The sequence below is a fragment of the Dendrobates tinctorius genome, unplaced genomic scaffold (assembly GCF_039654945.1).
Source record: "Dendrobates tinctorius isolate UK_male_01 unplaced genomic scaffold, ASM3965494v1 ptg000028l, whole genome shotgun sequence".
NCBI lineage: Eukaryota > Metazoa > Chordata > Amphibia > Anura > Dendrobatidae > Dendrobates > Dendrobates tinctorius.
This window is the reverse complement of record NW_027361696.1, coordinates 31,667,316-31,689,853: the sequence shown is the minus strand read 5'-3', so window position 1 is coordinate 31,689,853 and position 22,538 is coordinate 31,667,316. Positions and strand designations below refer to the sequence as shown.

Here is a 22,538-nt window from a genome sequence, read left to right as displayed (position 1 = left end):
GCCTGGCAGGACACTGACAAAGAGACTGTTAAAAAGATCCTGGCTAAGCTAAGAAGCACCTTTGATGCCCGCACTGCAGCTGAAATAAAAATGAGATTCTTTGGGTGTAGGCAGAGAGTGCAGGACAGTGCTATGCTCTTATCCTGCAGGAGGCGCTGCGAGCCATAAAGCAGATTGACCCTGACAGTGTGAAAGATAGAGACAGACTGTTAAAGGAGCAGTTTATTGAAGGACTCCTATCCAGTACCCACAGAGCACAGCTGCGCATCATAGCCCTACAAAACCCTGACCTAGACTTTGCAAACTTCAAAGACCGGGCTATCCGGGTGCTGCATGAACCAAATGTCAGCATTCCAGTGCCCCCTAGGCGCCCAGCGATCACATACCACCAAGAAGCAGCATCTTTCTCTCCCAGCCCTGTGGAGAAGATCCAGCTGGCCTCCAGTCCAGAGGATGTCCCGTGGCTACGGAAGAAGAGGATCCCGCCACGCCGAGGGAGAGACAACGATCACTATGACCATAATGGACGTCCCATCTGTCGTCGCTGCTGCAAGGCAGGCCACATCTCAAGATCTTGTCATTTAAACGAGCAACCCCTGGGGCAGGGGGCCGACCACAAGGCCCAAAGAACTGGCGAGCCAAGTATGTTGGAGGGCGACCGGTCCTCCCAGTAGTGATTGACAGCATCCCCATGAATGCTTTTCTGGACAGTGGCTCTAAGGTGACAACTATGCCATAAATCCTTTTACAAGCGGTATTGGGCTGACTCTGAACTTACTCGCGGCCCAAGTGATGAACTCACAGTAGTTGCCAGCAATGGTCAGTCTTTGCCGCAAGTAGGATGTAAAGAGATTACCATTAAAGTGGGGCGAGTAGAGTTAAAATCTCAAGGTCTGATAGTTGTAGACATTGATCGACGAGAATGTAACCCAATGATGACCTTAGGTACTAATGTGATTGAAAATTGTCTTGCCGAGGTTATTGGTTTGTTGCAACAGGTGGCTGAGACTGCTGGTTCCAGTGAACAACGAGTCGTGCAGAAGGAGATCAAGGCCCTGATGCAAAGACAGCAAGTAGAACTGTCTGGCGGAGAAATTGGCAGCGTCAGAGTGAGTGATCCTTTCCCCATTGCGATACCCCCCAGATGTGAAATGTTAATTTGGTGTCGGGCAGCCATAGGCCTCAGAGGAAAAGATTACCAAGCATTGGTAGAGCCAGTGTACTCTGATAGCCGGCCCACTGTCCTGACAGCCAGAGGGGTAGTCGATGTCCGAAAAGGGAGAGTACCTGTACGCCTCTTGAATTGTGGGGAAGAGGAGGCCACAATACCTCGGTATGCCACAGTTGCTAAGCTGCTTACCGTCAGTAACAACGCAATATGTGATGCAGAGCCCTTGGTCTCATCCGACCAGGTGGAGGACAATGGCTCTGTAAAGCAGCTGGAGGAGTGGTGTCAGCAGCTGCAGGTGGGAACTGACTCCACCCCTTCATACCAAAAGAATGGGGTTTACCGAGTGACTCATGAGTATGAGCGTGTATTCAGTAAACACCCTCTAGACTTTGGGAAGGCAAAAGGGGTTCAACACCATATCCCCACTGGAGATCATCCACCCATTAAAGAAAGGTACCGGCCTATACCCCCAACACAATATCAATGTGCCAAAAGTATGCTGCGGAAAATGAAGGAGGCTGGGGTGATCAGAGACAGTTGTAGCCCCTGGGCAGCTCCAATAGTCTTTGTGAAAAAGAAAGACGGTACCATGAGAATGTGTGTTGATTACAGCAAAATTAACAGCATTACACATAAGGATGCGTACCCATTAACCGGAATTGAAGAGTCATTAGCAGCACTTAAAACTGCTAACTATTTTTCCACCTAAGATCTCACTAGTGGATATTGGCAGGTTCGCGTGGCAGAGGCAGACAAGGAGAAAACAGCGTTTACCACACCAATGGGTCTCTGCGAGTTCAACTACATGCCGTTCGGGCCCTGCACCGCCCCAGGGACATTTCATTGGCTAATGGAGTGCTGTCTTGGACACAAGAACTTTGAGACAGTCCTGTTGTACCTTGATGATGTCATTGTTTTCTCCAAGACTTATGAAGACCATCTGAAACACCTGGCTGAGGTGTTTGAAGCATTGTCCAACTTTAGCCTGAAGGTGAAGCCATCCAAATGCCACCTCCTGAAGCCCAAGGTACAGTACCTCAGTCATGTGGTGAGTGCAGAAGAAGTGGCACCGGATCCTGACAAAGTCACTGTCATCCGAGACTGGCAGAAGCCCAGCAACCTCCATGAAGTGCGTCAATTCCTCAGGTTCGTAGGCTACTACCGAAGGTTCATCAAAGGCTTCACTGAGATAGCCACGCCTATGCAAAATCTTCTGGTGGGCCAGCCCAAGAAAGCAAGGAAGAAGAGTCCTACATTTGAATGGAATGAGGAATTGGAGAGGTCCTTCACTCGACTGAAGATGGCTCTCACAGGAGATGAAGTTCTGGCCTACCCAGATTATGACCAATCATTTGTTTTGTATACTGATGCCAGCAACGTGGGACTGGGAGCAGTACTTTCACAGGTACAGAATGGCAAAGAAAGAGTGATCTCCTACACAAGCAAGAAGCTTTGTCCCACTGAAAGGAACCCTGACAACTACAGTTCCTTCAAACTGGAGTTCCTCACCATAGTCTGGGCTGTGACTGAATGATTCAAGCATTACCTAGCTTCAGCCAAGTTTACCATCTTCACGGACAACAACCCGTTGACTCACTTGGAGACTGCAAAGCTAGGCGCACTGGAGCAGCGATGGATGGCCCGGCTGTCTAACTATGAATTTACCATCAAGTACCGAGCGGGGCACAAGAATGCCAATGCTGATGCGCTGTCCAGAATGCCCAATCTGCCAGATGCAGGAGAAGACCATGAGGCACTCGAAGAAATAGTATTACCTGCCTTCCACCGGCCAATTGCGGCCCAACGTGCCCAAGGAGTGAGAAACAGATGATCTATCGTGAAAGAGGCCACCCTAAATCCATTGCCTCATCATGACTGGGCAGAAACCAGGATGGCGACCCCGCAGTCCGCCTGCTAAAGGAGCTACTGTCACAAGCTGACTCACGCCCAGATCCAGATGCTCCTGAAGAAACCCAGCAGTTGTGGAAGGAAAGACGCAGGCTTTTCATCTATGAGGGAAAGCTGTGTAGGAGGAGTATCAATGCCCGCACTCATGAGTTGGTCTGGCAAGAGGTAGTCCCAAAGAGAGAGGCATCAATGGTCTTGGAGGCATACCACAATAGAGCTGGACACTTCGGATGGAAGAAGTTGGAGGCCTTGCTCCGGGAGAGATTCTACTGGGCTGGTATGAGGAAGGCCATTGAAAATTGGTGCCGGGAGTCCACTGTGGACAATGCAACCTGCGCAGGAAGGACCATAACAGCCAGCGAGCTCCTTTGCAGCCAATAATAACCAAACAACCGCTTGAATTGGTCGCCCTGGACCATGTGAAGCTGGTTCCAAGCCATTCAGGCTACGTTTATGCTCTTACCATCGTTGACCACTACTCGAGATTCCTGGTAGTCGTGCCTGTCAAGGATCAAAGCGAGTGCTCACAGATCAAGGTCCAGCCTTTGAGGCGGAAGTGTTCCAGGAATTCTGTAACTTGTACGGTTGTACCATCCACAGACCAATGGCATGTGTGAAAAGATGAATCAGGTGGTGATCGATCTACTGAAGACCTTGCCTTTGGAGGAGAGGAATATGGCCAGAGAAGTTGCCAGATCTGGTAGACCTCAACAATCACATTCCTGTGAATTCCACCAACTGCACTCCAGCCTACCTAATGAGAGCGAGGCCTGGCAAGCTGCCTATTGATTTGGATATGGGAGTCCTAACACCTGAAGTGACATCACCAGATGCTGACTGGGATACAGAGTGGCAGCAACAGTACCGTAGAGTACAAGAGTGCGTAGAAAAGAGTCTAGCTCAGGCGAGACAAAAACAAGAAAAGAACTACAATCAACATGCACCAGCAGTCCCCTTGTCACCAGGAGAACAAGTCCTAAAGAGGAAAAGGAGGATGCATAAATTGGATGACCGGAGGAATAGGAAGCTGTAAATGCGCTGTTCCCACATAAGACTCAGAGGCACAACAGCAACGTGTGAGCCAGAAGAAGAAGGCTACAGCTGTCTGCCATACTGAGAAATACACAAACAACAATGGAGCCTATAACCCATAACCACAAATCTGCATATTTTCATTAGATATAAAGATATTTTCTTAAATACAAAAAGGACTACAATTATTTACTTCATGTGATAACTAGAGTTGAGCGACTTTTGGTTTTTTATGGTCGAGTTTCGTTCCGTGAAACCCGACTTTTCCAAAAGTCGGGTCGAGCAAGATCGGCCGATTATAGGGAAAAGTCGGGGTCGTCCCAAAACACGAAACCCAATGTAAGTCAATGCACAAAAGGAAATTTTCTGCTCACCCCTCTTCACTCCTAATCACACCTCCGACGCACGGAAACACCCTGACCCGGGTGTATAGTGCATGCACAACATAGAAAAAGATTTTCCAGCGTCTCCAGGAGATAAAATAACAATTGCTTTATTGAAAATATAAAATCTTCTTACCATCGAGTAAAAACAACATAAAGAGGCATATGGGGGGAGCACTTTCCTACGCGTTTCATCCTGAAAGGGCTAAATCATGGAATGCATGGAATTCAGGGTGAAACGCGTAGGAAAGTGCTCCCCTCCATATGCCTCTTTATGTTGTTTTTACTTGATGGTAAGAAGATTTTATATTTTCAATAAAGCAATTGTTATTTTATCTCCTGGAGACGCTGGAAAATCTTTTTCTATGTTGTGCAATGTAAGTCAATGGGGAATAAAAGTCGGCAGTGAGAGGAGTACAGGAAACACACCTACAGTGCTCATTTGAATGCCAAAGGCATCAATTCTTCTTACTTAAGCTGGTCAACCTTAATTAACTTCATAATACAAGTTACGCACTGAAAAATGGGGGTTATTTGGCTAAAGTTGTGGGGGGGTAGGGCTGGCTCCAGGTTTTCATGTGCCCTGGGTGAAAGAGCGCCCCTTTAACACATAATACCACAACTCATCATGCTCCGATACGGCAGAGAAATAGCGGTATAGTACAATGAAAAATACTTCACTTTTTACATCTCATGACGAGGCCCATCTATTTCTCCATACAGAATCATTGGTCCCATATAATGTTTGAAACAGTATATGATGAGCTCCACATAATGCTACAGTATATGTTGGTCCCCATGGATGAAGCTCCACTGTCTTATGGGCCCAAATAATGCTCCAAACATAATGGGCCCCATTTCTAATGCTCTAGTGTATAATGGGCCCTGTAAATGCTGCTCCAGTGTCTGATGTCCACCTTTGGAATGTTCCAGTGTATGGTGGGCCCCATCTATCATTCTCCAGAGTATAGTGCTCCCCAAAAATTGCTGTCCCAACATTGAAAACAATCAAATAAGTCTCCTCGCTAGGGAATCCCTGTACTAGTCTGGACTCCTCGTCGTCCCCATCTTCCATCTCACGGCACAGTATTTCAACCTTGCAAGTGCTGTGATCCTGAGCAAGCAGGGGGGGCCCACTCGTTGGCGACGGCACTGGCACAGGGCCCCTGATAGTACAGTGGTGTGTCTGATGGCGGGTGGGCCGAACCTGCACTTTCATCTGCAGCTTCCTCTTTGTCACCGTGTAAGATGGAACTGTATATGGGAAGGGTAACCTGAGTTTCATCAGGGTCAGATTCAGGCCGGGTAGCGTGCGAGGGGAATGTAGTGGTCTGGGTCAATGTACCAGCAGATTCATTGAGCAGTGGCTGGGCATCAGTGCACTTGTGTCGCCCCCAGGAGTACGGTCGCCACAGTGGCATTACCTTCCTCCTAGGGAGTGTGATGTCATGCTTGGGAGCAACGAAGGATCTCTCTAGCAGGTTAACTGATTGGGCGGCGTTATTCCCACGATTCATGACCCTCCAAACAGCGTTCATGAAGGCAAAGTGTTTGTTTTACGTGGGCAGTATGGTTGCAAAGCTGAACCTTAAAGGAATGTCCAGAAGGGCACCACCAGGAGTGGAGGCTACGGCGAAATTTGACTCAACACGGGCAACCTCAACCATGCCAGCTACAGAACAGATGCACACATTGCAAGCTTAATTCCGTTAACGAACGATACTCCGTCATGCCCCGCGGTCCGAGTCTGGCTTACTAGAGGGACACGTGAGGCTCTGGCACATGAGATTGGCCAATAACTGGTGTGTCATGCCCTTACATGTCCGTGGCTGCATGTGCGCTACACTGAAAAGGCCAGCGTTTGTCGCTTACAGGTGCAGATAACCCGCTGAACAACGTTAGTGATGGGGATCACTGATTACAATTATTACTCGCGAACGATGATTTCCCAGTAAGTGCAGGTCAACCGCAGTTCCGGAATTAGGCCTAACCGTCATTCCTGAAAAAAATGAAAAACTTACGTGTGCAAACCACAGGTGCTGTAGCTTGCTTAACAGCTCGCCAGCCGTTCTCACGCCCAGTATGGGTTACACGTGATTGCACAAAGGTGAGAAAGGGTACCGTATCCCCGGATAACATGTATGGATAGCGTACACATTCAAAATATATGTCTATACATCAGGAGGCAGGCTCAGACGGTGTTAGGCCCAGTATGGCTTGCACGTGATTGCACAAAGGTGAGAAAGGGTACCGTATCCCCGGATAACATGTATGGATAGCGTACACATTCAAAATATATGTCTATACATCAGGAGGCAGGCTCACACGGTGTTAGGCCCAGTATGGCTTGCACGTAATTGCACAAAGGTGAGAAAGGGTACCGTATCCCCGGATAACATGTATGGATAGCGTACACATTCAAAATATATGTCTATACATCAGGAGGCAGGCTCAGACGGTGTTAGGCCCAGTATGGATTGCACGTGATTGCACAAAGGTGAGAAAGGGTACCGTATCCCCGGATAACATGTATGGATAGCGTACACATTCAAAATATGTCTATACATCAGGAGGCAGGCTCAGACGGTGTTAGGCCCAGTATGGATTGCACGTGATTGCACAAAGGTGAGAAAGGGTACCGTATCCCCGGATAACGTATGGATAGCGTACACATTCAAAATATATGTCAATACACCAGGAGGCAGGCTCAGACGGTGTCAGGCACAGTATGGATTTGACGGCCCAGACTACACAGCGGAGGAGCAGGGAGAGGTAAAGATTGCAAATGCTGGGGCCCTGCCCAAGCAAGGGGGGCCCACTCGTGGGCATCGGTACTGGCACTGGGCCCCTCATAGTACGGCGGTGTGTCTGACGGCGGGTGTGCACCACCACCGTCAGAGACACTTGATTGCACTATGAGGGACCCTGTGCCAGTGCCCGTGCCCAAGAGTCGGCCTACCCACCTGTCCAGGGCAACGGCACTCGCACGGTGTCGTGCGCTAGGTGGTGACCCCGGCCATGGGGGGGGAGGCAGCACAGTTAGGGAGTTTTAGAAAGTGGCATATGCTGATGTTGGACATTCAGCTGATGCAAAAGGCGAAATAGGTCAAGTCCCAGGAAGAGGTGGACCAAAGCAAGCCATTTTTCTGTCACCCTATGTGTCATCAGGGGAAGGTGGGACAAAATCCTTGGAAACCCATGCATGGTTCATTTTAATGAAGGTTAGATCATCCACATTTTGGGTTGACAGACGGGTCCTTTTTTCTGTCAGGATTGATCCAGCTGCACTGAAGACTCTTTCCGATAGCACACTTGCAGCTGGGCAAGCGAGCTCCTGTAAGGCATATTGTGCCAATTCAGGCCAGGTGTCCAGTTTAGCAGCCCAATAGTCAAAGGGGAATGACCTGTGTGGGAGAACATCGATATGGGAGGAAAAGTAGTTTGTAACCATAGTTGACAACTGCTGTCTCCTGTCACTTTCCATCGATGCTGTATTACCAGTTGTGTGAGCGGTACTTGAAAAATCAGTCCACAACATTGTCATGAAACCCCTGTCTCCAACGCCACTTCTTCTGTGTGCACCATGAACACCTCTGCCAAGCTGCCCCCGGCCCGTATGGCTCGTGTGAGAACCATCACCGCTGCTGTGTGCTGGGAAAGCCTCAAGCAACTGATTTACCAGAGTTGCTTGTTTATTAGCCAATATTAGGTCAAGGTTCTCCTGTGGCAGGATGTTTTGTACTTTGCCTTTATAGCGTGGATCCAGGATGCTGGCCAACCAGTAGTCGTCATCGTTCATCATTTTGGCAATGCGGGGGTCCCTTTTTAGGATCCGCAAGGCATAATCTGACATGTGGGCCAATGTTCCCGGTGTCAATGATGCACTGCGAGTGCTGGTTGGAGGAGCACTTTCTGGCAAATCCACATCCCTCCAGTCACGCACAAACCCTGTACCAGACCTTGCCACGCCAACATTTTCACTTGCCCCACGAGATGCATCCTCCTCCCCTAAGTATTCATCCCCATCATCATCCTCCTCCTCCTCTTCTTCCTCCAACTCGTCCAGGAGAGGTCCCTGAGCAGACAATGGCTGAATGTCATCAAGGATTCCCTCCACCTCTTCCTCCTCGTCAACATTGGCTGCAGACGCCTGCTCCTTAAGGTGCGTCAAAGTTTGCATGAGCAGACGCATAAGTGGGATGCTCATGCTTAGGATGGCGTCGTCTGCGCTTACCAGCCTTGTGCATTCCTCAAAACACTGAAGGACTTTACAGAGGTCTTTCAGCTTCGACCACTGCACACCTGTCAACTCCATGTCTGCTCTCAAAGTGCCTGGCCGTGTATCCTCCCACAAATGCATTATGGCCTGCCTCTGCTCGCACAGCCGCTCCACCATGTGCAGGGTGGAGTTCCACCTTGTTGCAATGTCGATAATGAGGCGGTGGTTGGGAAGGTGGAGCAATCGCTGCAGCTTCTGCATACGAACGGAGTGTACAGGCGACCGGCGGATGTGCGTGCACAGTCTTCGCACCTTATGGAGCAGGGCCGTTAACTCCGGATAATTTTTGAGGAAGCACTGCACCACCAGGTTCAAGGTGTGAGCCAAGCAAGGTATGTGGCTGAGTTTTGAAAGGGCTATGGCTGCCACAAAATTACGGCCGTTATCACTAACTACCTTGCCTGCCTCAAAATGTACACTGCCCAGCCATGACTCAGTTTGTCGCTTCAAGTACTCGGCCAGCACCTCGGCGGTGTGTCTGTCGCCCAAACACATCATCTGCAACACAGCCTGCTGACGCTTTCCACTAGCTGCTCGATAGGGGGACACCTTGTGTGCAACAGTGGCAGCTGCAGATGGAGTGCTCGTACGACTGCGCTCTGTGGACGAGCTTTCGCTTCTGGAGGAGGAGGAGGAGGGTGGAACGCCTACAGCCAACTGTTTCCTATACCGTGGGCTAGGCAGCACTGTCCCACCACCGCTGTCCCCTGTAGACCCTGCATCCACCACATTAACCCAGTGCGCAGTGATGGACACGTAACGGCCCTGGCCATGCCGACTGGACCATGCATCAGTTGTGAGGTGCACCTTTCCACTCACTGACTGCTTGAGTGCATGGACAATGCGGTCTTTCACATGATGGTGGAGGGCTGGGATGGCTTTGCGAGAGAAGAAGTGGCGACTGGGTAGGTCATAGCGTGGTACTGCATAGGCCATGAGTTCGCGGAAAGCTGCGCTTTCCACCAACCGATAGGGCATCATCTCAAACGAGATTAGTTTGGCAATGTGGGCGTTCAAACCCAGTGTACGCGGATGAGAGACTGAGTACTTTCTTGACCTACTCATACTGTCTGGGAGGGTGAGCTGGACTTGAGAGCTGCATATGGTAGAAGTAGCGGTGGACAGGGCGGACTGAGAGAGGGTTGATGATGGTGATGGAGTTGGTGTTCTTTCTGATGGCCTAGATTCAGTATTTCGTTGATATAACAGTGGGATTCCCTGACTGCTGTGGCCTTGCAACGACACCTCAACATTTGCTGCTGTGCTAACCGGTGGGCTTACAGTGGGGGAAACAATGTAGCGTTGCTGACTACCTTCTTTGTGATCAGTTGCACATGTGGCACTTGAGGTTTGGTGTTGTGTCCACGCTTGCAAGTGCATGCTGGTTAAATGTCTAAGCATGCAACTGGTATTCAAATTTTTCAGATTTTTCCCTCGGCTAAAGGTCTTTGCGCACTTCTTACAGATAACCTTGGCCTGATCATGAGCATTTTGTTCAAAAAAGTGCCACACTGCACTCTTCCTACTTTGGCAGACATTTTGCGGCCTAGCACGCTGTGATCTTTTGACCCTCTGGACAAGCTGTCCAGCAACTCTTTTGATTTTTGGAACCTGTCTTTGGAGTGCTCCAGGCCTGCCAGATAACAGCTGTTGTGATGTTGATGTCTGCTGTGGATGCTCCTCATCTGAGCTATTGGAAGCAGCACCCTCTTCCTCCAATGGATGTCAATCTGGGTCAACAACTGGGTCATCCATCACCTCCTCTTCAATGTCATGTGCACCTTCCTCTGTGTCACCGTGTATGGTGGTATAGTGTGCGGGAAGGGGCACCTGAGTCTCATCAGGGTCAGAATCTGGCTCTGTACACTGCGAGGACAATGTAGTGCTCTGAGTGAATGTACCAGCAGAATCATCAATCAAAATCAACAATTAAATCGTCATGTGTAGACTATATACTGTATCTGTCTTGTTAGATGTTACTTGTTGTATCTGTTGTTATATATTATGTTGCCTCTTTGCCACAAAGAATTCCTTGTATATATGTAATATGTACTTGGCGATAATAATAAATTTGATTAAAAAAATTTGATAATTTGATCTATCAGCGGCTGTGCATCAGTGCACTCCATGTCAGATTCATCTTGGCCTGGGTAATTCACCATTTCACTTGATAATCCAGGCATGGTATGTGAAAACAGCTCCATGGAGTAATCAGTAGTATGGCCTGCGTCATCCTTCAATCTTGGTTGTGGTGAAGGACACAAGGAAAGGTGTGGTTCATGAACATGAGCCTCCAATGACGACTCAGTGCTTTTACTTTTTACAACTTCAGAAGAGGAGGCGATAGAGCTGGAGGCTGAGTCAGCAATGTAAGACAAAACTTTTTCCTGATGCTCTGGCGTTAAAAGCGGTTTGCCAACTCCTAGAAAACTAAGCCTTCGAAGCCTTATGGAGCCAGACGCAGGCTCAACACCTCCTGCATTCGGTCCTATTTTGCTTTTGCCACTACCATCAGATCCACCACCAACACCATCATTACCAGCTGCCAACCCCCGCCCAATTCCACGGCCTCTTCCACCAGCCTTCCTCATTTTTGGTAGAAATGTAGACAAAATCCAACAAACTATATAGTAATGTAAAACAAGGTACAAGGTGTCTATAGGACAGGGGAGATTTAGATTTTCTGCACACACTAGTGGACACTGGACACTTTTGGATTGTGTGAGGCCCACTGAATATCAGAGCGCTATGTCACAGGCTCGATGGCACAGGTGTGAAAAAAGTGACTACAGGATAAGGGAGATTTTGAATTTCTGTGAGATTTTGAATTTCTGTAGACACTTGTGGACACTGGACACTTGGATTGTGTGAGGCCCACTCAATATCACAGCACTATGTCACAGGCTCGATGGCACAGGTGTGAAAAAAGTGACTACAGGATAAGGGAGATTTAGATTTTCTGCAGACACTTGTGGACACTGGACACTTGGATTGTGTGAGGCCCACTGAATATCACAGCGTTATGTCACAGGCTCGATGCAGCAGGTGTGAAAAAAGTGACTACAGGATAGGGGAGATTTTGAATTTCTGCAGACACTTGTGGACACTGGACACTTGGATTGTGTGAGGCCCACTGAATATCACAGCGCTATGTCACAGGCTCGATGCAGCAGGTGTGAAAAAAGTGACTACAGGATAGGGGAGATTTTGAATTTCTGCACACACTTGTGGACACTGGACACTTGGATTGTGTGAGGCCCACTGAATATCACAGCGCTATGTCACAGGCTCGATGCAGCAGGTGTGAAAAAAGTGTCTACAGGATAAGGGAGATTTTGCATTTCTGCAGACACTTGTGGACACTGGACACTTTTGGATTATTTGAGGCCCAATGAATATCAGAGCGCTAAGCCACAGGCTCGATGCAGCAGGTGTGAAAAAAGTGACTACAGGATAAGGGAGATTTTGAATTTCTGCAGACACTGGACACTTTTGGATTGTGTGAGGCCCAATGAATATCAGAGTGCTATGTCACAGGCTCGATGCAGCAGGTGTGAAAAAAGTGACTACAGGATAAGGGAGATTTTGAATTTCTGCAGACACTTGTGGACACTGGACACTTTTGGATTGTGTGAGGCCCACTGAATATCAGAGCGCTATGTCACAGGCTCGATGGCACAGGTGTGAAAAAAGTGAATTGTAGAATTGGGCAGAATAGGAATCTCCCTAGAGTGTAGGTCTGTAAGAACGGAACAAGTCCTCCACAGTGACACACAGATAGCTTCACTGTGGCTGTGATAACAGCCGTTACACGGTACTGTGTGAGGAGCGTACACCGCTGTATGGTGTAAATAAATGCACGCTCAGTACCTTAGCAGGACAAAAAAAAAATTGGGATTGCTTTTAAAAAAGCAGTTTGCAGAGCAGTGGGGAAACAGCAATGCAGCTGTCAGGAAGCCTTAGAAGGCAGCCTAACAACCAACACCGCTGATCCACCACAATATAGCCTCCCCTTGCACTGCACACACAGTGACTGGTGTGTTGCACAGGCAAAATCGCTAGCAGCAGAAGCAGTTTTTTTTTCTTCTTCCCTGCCTAACGCTCTCCCTACAGAATCAGCAACCTCTCCCTATGCTAAGATCGGCAGAAGTAAGATGGCGGTCGGCGTGCACGCCCTTTTATAACCCCTGTGACGCCCACCAAAGCAAGCCAATCACTTGCATGCCCTTCTGAAAGATGGTGGCGACCCCTGCCTATGTCATCACGTTGCCCACAGTGTCCGTGGATCCTGATTGGCTGAAAAAGAGCGCTAAACAAACTTTTGAAACGCGACTTTGGCGCGTAAGTCGCCGACCTCGTGGCCGACCTCATCCTAAGGTCGGGTTTCGTTTCATGAAACCCGACTTTGCCAAAAGTCGGCGACTTTTGAAATTGTTCGACCCGTTTCGCTCAACTCTAGTGATAACCATAAACAGAGAGCAGATGGTAAAAATCCAGATGCACCGGTAAAACTACAACGCACTGTGACATGGTCCAGCAAAAAACACCACCCTATAAAACGTACAGTCATATGTTAAAGTTTGGGCACCCCTATTAATGTTAACCTTTTTTCTTTATAACAATTTTGGCTTTTGCAACAGCTATTTCAGTTTCATATATCTAATAACTGATGGACTCAGTTATATTTCTGGATTCAAATGAGGTTTATTGTACTAACAGAAAATGTGCAATCTGCATTTAAACAAAATTTGACCGGTGCAAAAGTATGGGCACCTCAACATAAAAGTGACATTAACCCCTTCACCCCCAAGGGTGGTTTGCACGTTCATGACCGGGCCAATTTTTACAATTCTGACCACTGTACCTTTATGAGGTCATAACTCTCGAACGCTTCCATGGATCCCGGTGATTCTGACATTGTTTTCTCGTGACATATTGTACTTCATGTTAGTGGTAAAATTTCATTCAAATAACTTGCGTTTATTTGTGAGAAAAACGGAAATTTGGCGAAAATTTTGAAAATTTCGCAATTTTCCAACTTTGAATTTTTATGCCCTTAAATCACAGAGATAAGGCACACAAAAAACTTGATAACTAACATTTCCCACATGTTTACTTTACATCAGCACAATTTTGGAACCAAAATTTTTTTTTGTTAGGAAGTTATAAGGGTTAAAAGTTGACCAGCGATTTCTCATTTTTACAACACCATTTTATTTTTAGGACCACATCACATTTGAAGCCACTTTGAGGGGTCTATATGATAGAAAATACACAAAAGTGACACCATTCTAAAAACTGCACCCCTTAAGGTGCTCAAAACCACATTCAAGAAGTTTATTAACCCTTTAGGTGCGTCACAGGAATTTTTTTGAATATTTAAAAAAAAATGAACATCTAACTTTTTTTCATAAAAAAAATACTTCAGGTTCAATTTTTTTTATTTTACCAAGGGTAACAGGAGAAATTGAACTGCAAAAGTTATTGTGCAATTTGTCCTGAGTACGCAGATACCTGATATGTGGGGGGGAACGACTGTTTCGGCGCATGGCAGAGCTCAGAATGGAAGGAGCGCCGTTTGACTTTTTCAATGCAAAATTGGCTGGAATTCAGATTGGACGCCATGTCACGTTTGGAGAGTCCCTGATGTACCTAAACAGTGGAAACCCCCTACAAGTGACCCCATTTTGGAAACTAGACCCCCCCAAGGAACTTATCTAGATATGTGGTGAGAACTTTGAACCCACAAGGGCTTTACAGAAGTTTATAACGTACAGCGGTACAATTAAAAAATCATATTTTTTCCACAAAAATGATCTTTTCACCCCAATTTTTATTTTCCCAAGGGTAACAGGACCCTAAAAGTTATTGTGCAATTTGTCCTGAGTACGCTGATACCCCACATGTGGGGGTAAACCACTATTTGGGCGCATGGCAGAGCTCGGAAGGGAAGCAGCGCCATTTGACGTTTTTGGCTGGAATTGAGATCGGACACCATGTCGCGTTTGGAAAACCCCTGATGTACCAAAACAGTGGAAACCCCCCACAAATGACACCATTTTGGAAACTAGACCCCCTAAGGAACTTATCTAGATGTGTGGTGAGAACTTTGAACCCCCATGGGCTTCACAGAAGTTTATAACATAAAGCCATACAATTAAAAAATCATATTTTTTAAACAAAAATGATCTTTTCACCCTCAATTCTTATTTTTCCAAGGGTAACAGGACCCTAAAAGTTATTGTGCAATTTGTCCTGAGTACGCTGATACCCCACATGTGGGGATAAACCACTATTTGGGCGCATGGCAGAGCTCGGAAGGGAAGCAGCGCCATTTGACGTTTTTGGCTGGAATTGAGATCGGACACCATGTCGCGTTTGGAAAACCCCTGATGTACCAAAACAGTGGAAACCCCCCACAAATGACACCATTTTGGAAACTAGACACCCTAAGGAACTTATCTAGATGTGTGGTGAGAACTTTGAACCCCCATGGGCTTCACAGAAGTTTATAACATAAAGCCATACAATTAAAAAATCATATTTTTTCCACAAAAATGATCTTTTCACCCTCAATTCTTATTTTTCCAAGGGTAACAGGACCCTAAAAGTTATTGTGCAATTTGTCCTGAGTACGCTGATACCCCACATGTGGGGGTAAACCACTATTTGGGGGCATGGCAGAGCTCGGAAGGGAAGCAGCGCCATTTGACGTTTTTGGCTGGAATTGAGATCGGACACCATGTCGCGTTTGGAAAACTCCTGATGTACCAAAACAGTGGAACCCCCCACAAATGACACCATTTTGGAAACTAGACCCCCTAAGGAACTTATCTAGATGTGTGGTGAGCACTTTGACCCCCCCAGTGCTTCACAGAAGTTTACAACGCCCGGGCGTGAAAATAAAAAATTCGTATTTTTTCCACAAACATGATCTTTTAGTCACCATTTTTTTATTTTCCCAAGGGTACCAGGAGAAATTGGACCCCAAAAGTTGTTGTCCAATTTGTCCTGAGTATGCTGATACCCCATATGTGGGAGAAAACTACTGTATGGGCACACGTCGGGGCTCGGAAGGGAAGTAGTGACGTTTTGGAATGCAGACTTTGATGGAATGGTCTGCGGGTGTCATGTTGCCTTTGGAGAGCCCCTAATGTACCTAAACAGTGGAAACCCCCCACAAATGACACCATTTTGTAAACTAGACCCCCCAAGGAACTTATCTAGATGTGTGGTGAGCACTTTGACCCCCCCAGTGCTTCACAGAAGTTTACAACGCCCGGGCGTGAAAATAAAAAATTCGTATTTTTTCCACAAACTTGATCTTTTAGTCACCATTTTTTTTATTTTCCCAAGGGTACCAGGAGAAATTGGACCCCAAAAGTTGTTTTCAATTTGTCCTGAGTACGCTGCTACCCCATATGTGGGAGAAAACTACTGTATGGGCACACGTCAGGGCTCGGAAGGGAAGTAGTGACGTTTTGGAATGCAGACTTTGATGGAATGGTCTGCGGGTGTCATGTTGCCTTTGGAGAGCCCCTAATGTACCTAAACTATTGAAACTCCCCACAAGTGACCCCATTTTGGACACTAGACCCCCCACGGAACTTATCTAGATGTGTGGTGAGCACTTTGAACCCCCAAGTGCTTCACAGAAGTTTATAACACTCGGACGTGAAAATAAAAAAATCATTTTTTTTCCACAAAAATGATATTTTTGCCCCCAATTTTTTATTTTCCTAAGGGTAACAGGAGAAATTGGACCCCAAAAATTGTTTTGCAATTTGTCCTGAGTAGGCTGATACCCTACATGAGGGGGTAAAACACTGTTTGGGCGCATAGCAGAGCTTGGAAGGGAAGGAGCACCATTTGACTTTTTCAACTCAGAATTGGCTGGAATTGAGATCAGACGCCATGTTGCATTTGGAGAGCCCCTGATGTGCCCAAACAGTGGAAACCCCCAATTCTAACTCCAACCCGAACCCCAACACGCCCCTAACCCTAGCCCTAACCCTAACCCTAGCCCTAACCCTAGCCCTAGCCCTAACCCTAACCCTAACCCTAGCCCTAACCCTAACCTAACCCTACCCCAACACACCCCTAGCCCTAACCCTAATGGAAAAATGGAAATAAATACATTTTTTTTATTTTATTATTTTTCCCTAACTAAAGGGGTGATAACGGGGGGTTTGATTTACTATTTATGGCGGTTTTTATGTTTGGCGGCTGTCGCACGCTAAAAGACGCTTTTTATTGTAAAAATAGTTTTTGCATCACCACATATTGAGAGCTATAATTTTTCCGTATTTTGACCCACCGAGTCATGTGAGGTCTTATTTTTTGCGGGACGAGTTGACGTTTTTATTGGTACCATTTTCGGGCACGTGAAATTTTTTGATCGCTTTTTATTCCGATTTTTGGGACGCAGAATGAACAAAAACCAGCGTTTCATGAATTTCTTTTGGGGGGGGTGCGTTTACACCGTTCCGCGTGCGGTAAAATTGATAAAGCGCTTTTATTCTTCGGGTCAGTACGGTTACAGCGATACCTCATTTAGGTTGTTTTTTTATGTTTTTGTCGGTTTTATGCAATGAAAACTATTTTATATAAAAAATAATTATTTTTGCATCGCTTTATTCTGCGAGTTATAACTTTTTTATTTTTTTGCTGATGATGCTGTGTGGCGGCTTGTTTTTTGCGGGACAAGATGACGTTTTCAGCGGTACCATGGATATTTATATGCGTCTTTTTGATCTCGCGTTATTGCACTTTTTGTTTGGCGGTATGATAATAAATCATTATTTTTTGCTTCGTTTTTTATTTTTATTTTTTAAGGGGTTCGCTAAAGGGGTTAACTAATGGGACAGTTTTATAGGGCAGGTCGTTACGGACGCGGCGATACCTAATATGTGTACATTTATTGTTTTTTTTTTTTATTATTTTAAAAAAATGAATTTATTGGGGAATATTTTTTTTTTACTAATTTATTTGGCGATTTTTTTTAATTTATTTTTACACTTTTTTTTAAATTTTTTTTTTACTTTATTACATAGTCCCAGGTGGGACATCACTGTCCTGTGACAGATCGCTGATCTGTCACATCACAGATCACTGTGACAGATCAGCAATCTGTCACAGGCAGTGCACAAGGCTTCCTCATGCCTGCGCTTTGCAGGCACTGAGGAAGCCAGCTTCCCCAGGCCCCCGAAGGCCCCCGTCGCCATCTTGGATTCGGGGGCCTGGAGGATAGGAGTCCCCCGCAGCAGCGCTGCACATTGCGCTGCCGTGGGGGGCTCAGGGAAGCACGGAGGGAGCCCCCTCCCTGCCGATGCTTCCCTTTAACTCCCGGTACACCGCGATCGCGTTTGATCGCGGTGTGCAAGGGGTTAATGTGTCGGGGGCGGTCCGTGACCGCCCCTGACACATTGTGCCGGGTGTCAGCTGTGATAATCAGCTGACACCCGGCCACGATCAGCGGCGCTCACCACGTGGGCGCCGCTGATCGCGGTAGACGTACTATCCCGTCCCCGGTCATACGGGCCCGGGTACCGTGGACGGGATAGTACGTCTCATGTCAGGAAGGGGTTAATATTTCGTAGATCCTCCTTTTGCAAAAATAACAGCCTCTAGTCACTTCTTGTAGCTATTAATGAGTTCCTGGATCCTGGATGAAGGTATTTGTGACCATTCCTGTTTACAAAACAATTCCAGTTCAGTTAAGTTTGATTGTCGCCGAGCATGGACAGCCCGCTTCAAATCATCCCACAGATGTTCAATGATATTCAGGTCTGGGGACTGGGATGGCCATTCCAGAACATTGTAATTGTTCCTCTGCATGAATGCCTGAGTAGATTTGGAGCGGTGTTTTGGATCATTGTCTTGCTGAAATATCCATCCCCTGCGTAACTTCAACTTCGTCACTGATTCTTGCATATTATTGTCAAGAATCTGCTGATACTTAGTTGAATCCATGCGACCCTCAACTTTAACAAGATTCCCGGTGCCGGCATTGGCCACACAGCCCCAAAGCATGATGGAACCTCCACCAAATTTTAATGTGGGTAGCAAGTGTTTTTCTTGGAATGCTGTGTTTTTTAGCCTCCATGCATAACGCCTTTTTGTATGACCAAACAACTCTATCTTTGTTTCATCAGTCCACAGGACCTTCTTCCAAAATGTAACTGGCTTGTCCAAATGTGCTTTTGCATACCTCAGGCGACTCTGTTTGTGGCGTGCTTACAGAAATGGCTTCTTTCGCATCACTCTCCCGTACAGCTTCTCCTTGTGCAAAGTGCGCTGTATTGTTGACCGATGCACAGTGACACCATCTGCAGCAAGATGATGCTGCAGGTCTTTGGAGGTGGTCTGTGGATTGTCCTTGACTGTTCTCACCATTCTTCTTCTCTGCATTTCTGATATTTTTCTTGGCCTGCCACTTCTGGGCTTAACAAGAACTGTACCTGTGTTCTTCCATTTCCTTACTATGTTCCTCACAGTGGAAACTGACAGGTTAAATCTCTGAGACAACTTTTTGTATCCTTCCCCTGAAAAGCTATGTTGAATAATCTTTGTTTTCAGATCATTTGAGAGTTGTTTTGAGGAGCCCATGATGCCACTCTTCATAGGAGAATCAAATAGGAGAACTACATGCAAGTGGCCACCTTAAATACCTTTTCTCATGATTTGATATACCTGGCTATGAAGTTCAAAGCTCAATGAGGTTACAAAACCAATTTAGTGCTTCAGGAAGTCAGTAAAAAGTAGTTAGGAGTGTTCAAATCAAGAAAATGATAAGGGTGCCCATACTTTTGCACCGGTCAAATTTTGTTTAAATGCAGATTGCACATTTTCTGTTAGTACAATAAACCTCATATGAATCCAGAAATATAACTGAGTCCATCAGTTATTAGATATATGAAACTGAAATAGCTGTTGCAAAAACCAAAATTGTTATAAAGAAAAAAGGTTAACATTAATAGGGGTGCCCAAACTTTAACATATGACTGTATATATCATGGTAAAATGCCATATGAGGGAGTTCCAAAAGAGAGCAAGCAAGAGGAACTTCAGTGTAACTCAGTACTGTATGTACCTCAAATAAGCGCTAGAAAGGAGACTACACAACCCATCTGCATAGAGAGATTCCTAAGTTGCTTCCAGGCTGGCCAGCCTCTGTTCCATCTGTAATCTGGATCCTGGACTGCACTTGCAAAGCAAAGTAAAGGTAAAGGAAATTGCACCCTGTTGTGTCATTGCCTTCTTCCTGCAACCCCTTCAGCACTGCTACATCTCTGTGCCTAACACTGCACCCTCTTCCTCAACACCTATTTCTACTGCCCTGGGACTACAGCTCTACCTGTGGGGAGCTATTAGATCTTGCTGCCTTATACCTTCTGTCCCAGAGGATCTGCCTGCAGTGTCGGCTTAACCCCTTCATTGCCAAGCACCACAGGTGGCGTCACGTATCATCCACTTATAAACTTTAATCAGCCACACGTTTCACCCCTTTTACATGGACGCCCAGGGCCACGGACCGGGTCACCGCTACTGTGACACTTCCCTCTGAGATACCGGCCTGTTACCGAGTACCCCACTGCCCAGGCGGGCGCCCCAGAAGGAGGCACAAAAGGGGTATGACTCTCACATTAAAGAAAGAGCTAATACCAAAATATTATTTTCACAGCACAGATTTTTTGAAGAAGGGGAGAAGGCAGGCCACCTCTTAGCAGTAATTTCTAGGGCACAGAGGGGGAATTCATTTATTGGAGCACTCAGGGATCAAAATGGAGTATTGGTTAATTGTCCTGACAAAATCTTAACAATTTTCTCTGAATTTTATAAAGAGCTTTACAGCTCTAAGTTACAATCTAACAAAGAACAAATAATGTCTTACATGGATGGTATTTCATTGCCCACACTTTCAGACACGGACAGGATTTACTTAAATAGCCCATTACACTTGGAAGAATTATAAGATGCGGTTGTATCTATGCCCAATAATAAATCACCGGGTTCAGATGGCATACCTGCGGAGATTTATAAAAAGTTTGGAGATGTTTTACTTCCCCAGCTCCTTAAGACCTTTCAGGGGGTGGCTGGGACTGGTTCTCTACCCCCATCAATGCAGGAGGCTCTAGTTGTAGTTATCCTTAAACCAGACAAAGATCCTTTATTGCCTAATGCCTGATGCCTACAGATGTTAAAATTATTGCCAAAGTATTAGCCACCAGAGTGAACAGAGTGATATCTTCCCTAATCCATACAGATCAATCTGGATTTATGCCCTCCAGATCAAATATTCGATGGTTATATCTTAATTTACAATTACCGGCCGACAACTCGGGAGACAGGGTGGTCTGCTCTCTTGATGCAGCCAAGGCATTTGATTCTGTTGAGTGGGAATTTCTCTGGGCTGTACTACATACATTTGGGCTGGGGGATTCATTTATCTCTTGGGCAAAGGGGTGTCTCAACATACTTCTATATGGAATACCCCTACCCTTTCTAATCTCAGCCGCTTGGAGGGTTTTGAGAGCTGGGCCCGAAGAGGGATACGTAGAATTGAACATATATTGGAGGGAGTTAGAATTAGAGATTTTACTTATTTGCGTATGGAATTTGGGATCCAGAATTCTGAATTTTACAAGTATTTACATTGCAGGAAAACCTATGCCACAGAATAAGATTATACGGCGTATTGAAAAATCCACAGGAACAGCTGGGATGATTTCTCATTTATATACTGTAGGGACATACTGCATTTGGTGCTTCTGAATCATCCTGTACGTGCGAAGGAGAGGTGGGAGCAAGATATTGGTCCTATTGACAATTTATGGTCAGAAATATTAGAAAGAGTTCCCGGACTCTCGCTGGGAGAAGCAAATCGTTTGTCACATTTATACGTAATTTATCAAGTTTATCGCACTCCCAAGTTTTTGTTCGATATTGGAGTTAGGCCCGCTCCTCTTTGTCCAAGGTGTCGAACAAACACAGCCACCCTACTGCACATGTTATGGTCGTGTCCAAATCTTTAAGCGTTCTGGAGAGGAGTAATAGGGATAATTAATAGAGTATATTCGGTTGAGCTGAGAAGAACCCCCTTTGTATGCACCCTAGGATATATAGAAGACTTGCCAATAGAAGAGGTCGGGAAGTTAGCTGTATCTAGAATGCTTTTTATGGCCAGAAAATTGATAGCCCAGTATTGGATCTCCCACCAAACCCCTCAATTGCAGAATATGTAATTAAAATTAACTGGTTAGTTAATTTGGAAAGCGGTATATATCGCAAGAGAGAATCTATTTCCAAATTTGAAAAAATATGGGCATGTTGGATTGATCATTCTGGTCTTGCGTCGAGAGAGCTGACCAGGTTCAGGTTGGGTCTATCCTGATACGATGATATAAAGGTGGAACAAGATTTGACTCTGACAGAGATGATTACATTATAATTTGATTTGGCTTACAATAAGGAGACTTCAGATATGTAGCTCTTTAATTGAGACTTATACTAACCTGTTGTTATCTTCCTTTGTACTGTTGTAACAATTTTCAGAGCGGCACTATATGTAATCAGCTATACCATTTTACCATTAAAATATTGTTTGCATTGGGGTTGTAAACTGGGAGGAAGGGGGGAGCGGGGTTAGAGGTGTATGTACCTCTATTGCGGGTTGTTGTTTTCTTTGTTTTTCCTTTTTGTATTAAAAATTTCAATAAAAATTACTTTAATTAAGAAAAAGGATTTTGGGTGGCAATGTAGTGTC

The 22,538-nt window shown here is 46.0% G+C and overlaps 1 protein-coding gene and 1 long non-coding RNA gene across 2 annotated transcripts in view; one reads left to right on the top strand and one right to left on the bottom strand.

The window, feature by feature from the left end:
* LOC141085259 (zonadhesin-like) overlaps positions 1–22,538 on the top strand; it is a 98,864-nt gene that overhangs the window by 25,260 nt on the left and 51,066 nt on the right. The gene's annotated exons all lie outside the window — the stretch shown is intronic.
* The window catches only part of LOC141085260 (uncharacterized), a 32,818-nt gene that overhangs the window by 9,496 nt on the left and 784 nt on the right, over positions 1–22,538 (bottom strand). The gene's annotated exons all lie outside the window — the stretch shown is intronic.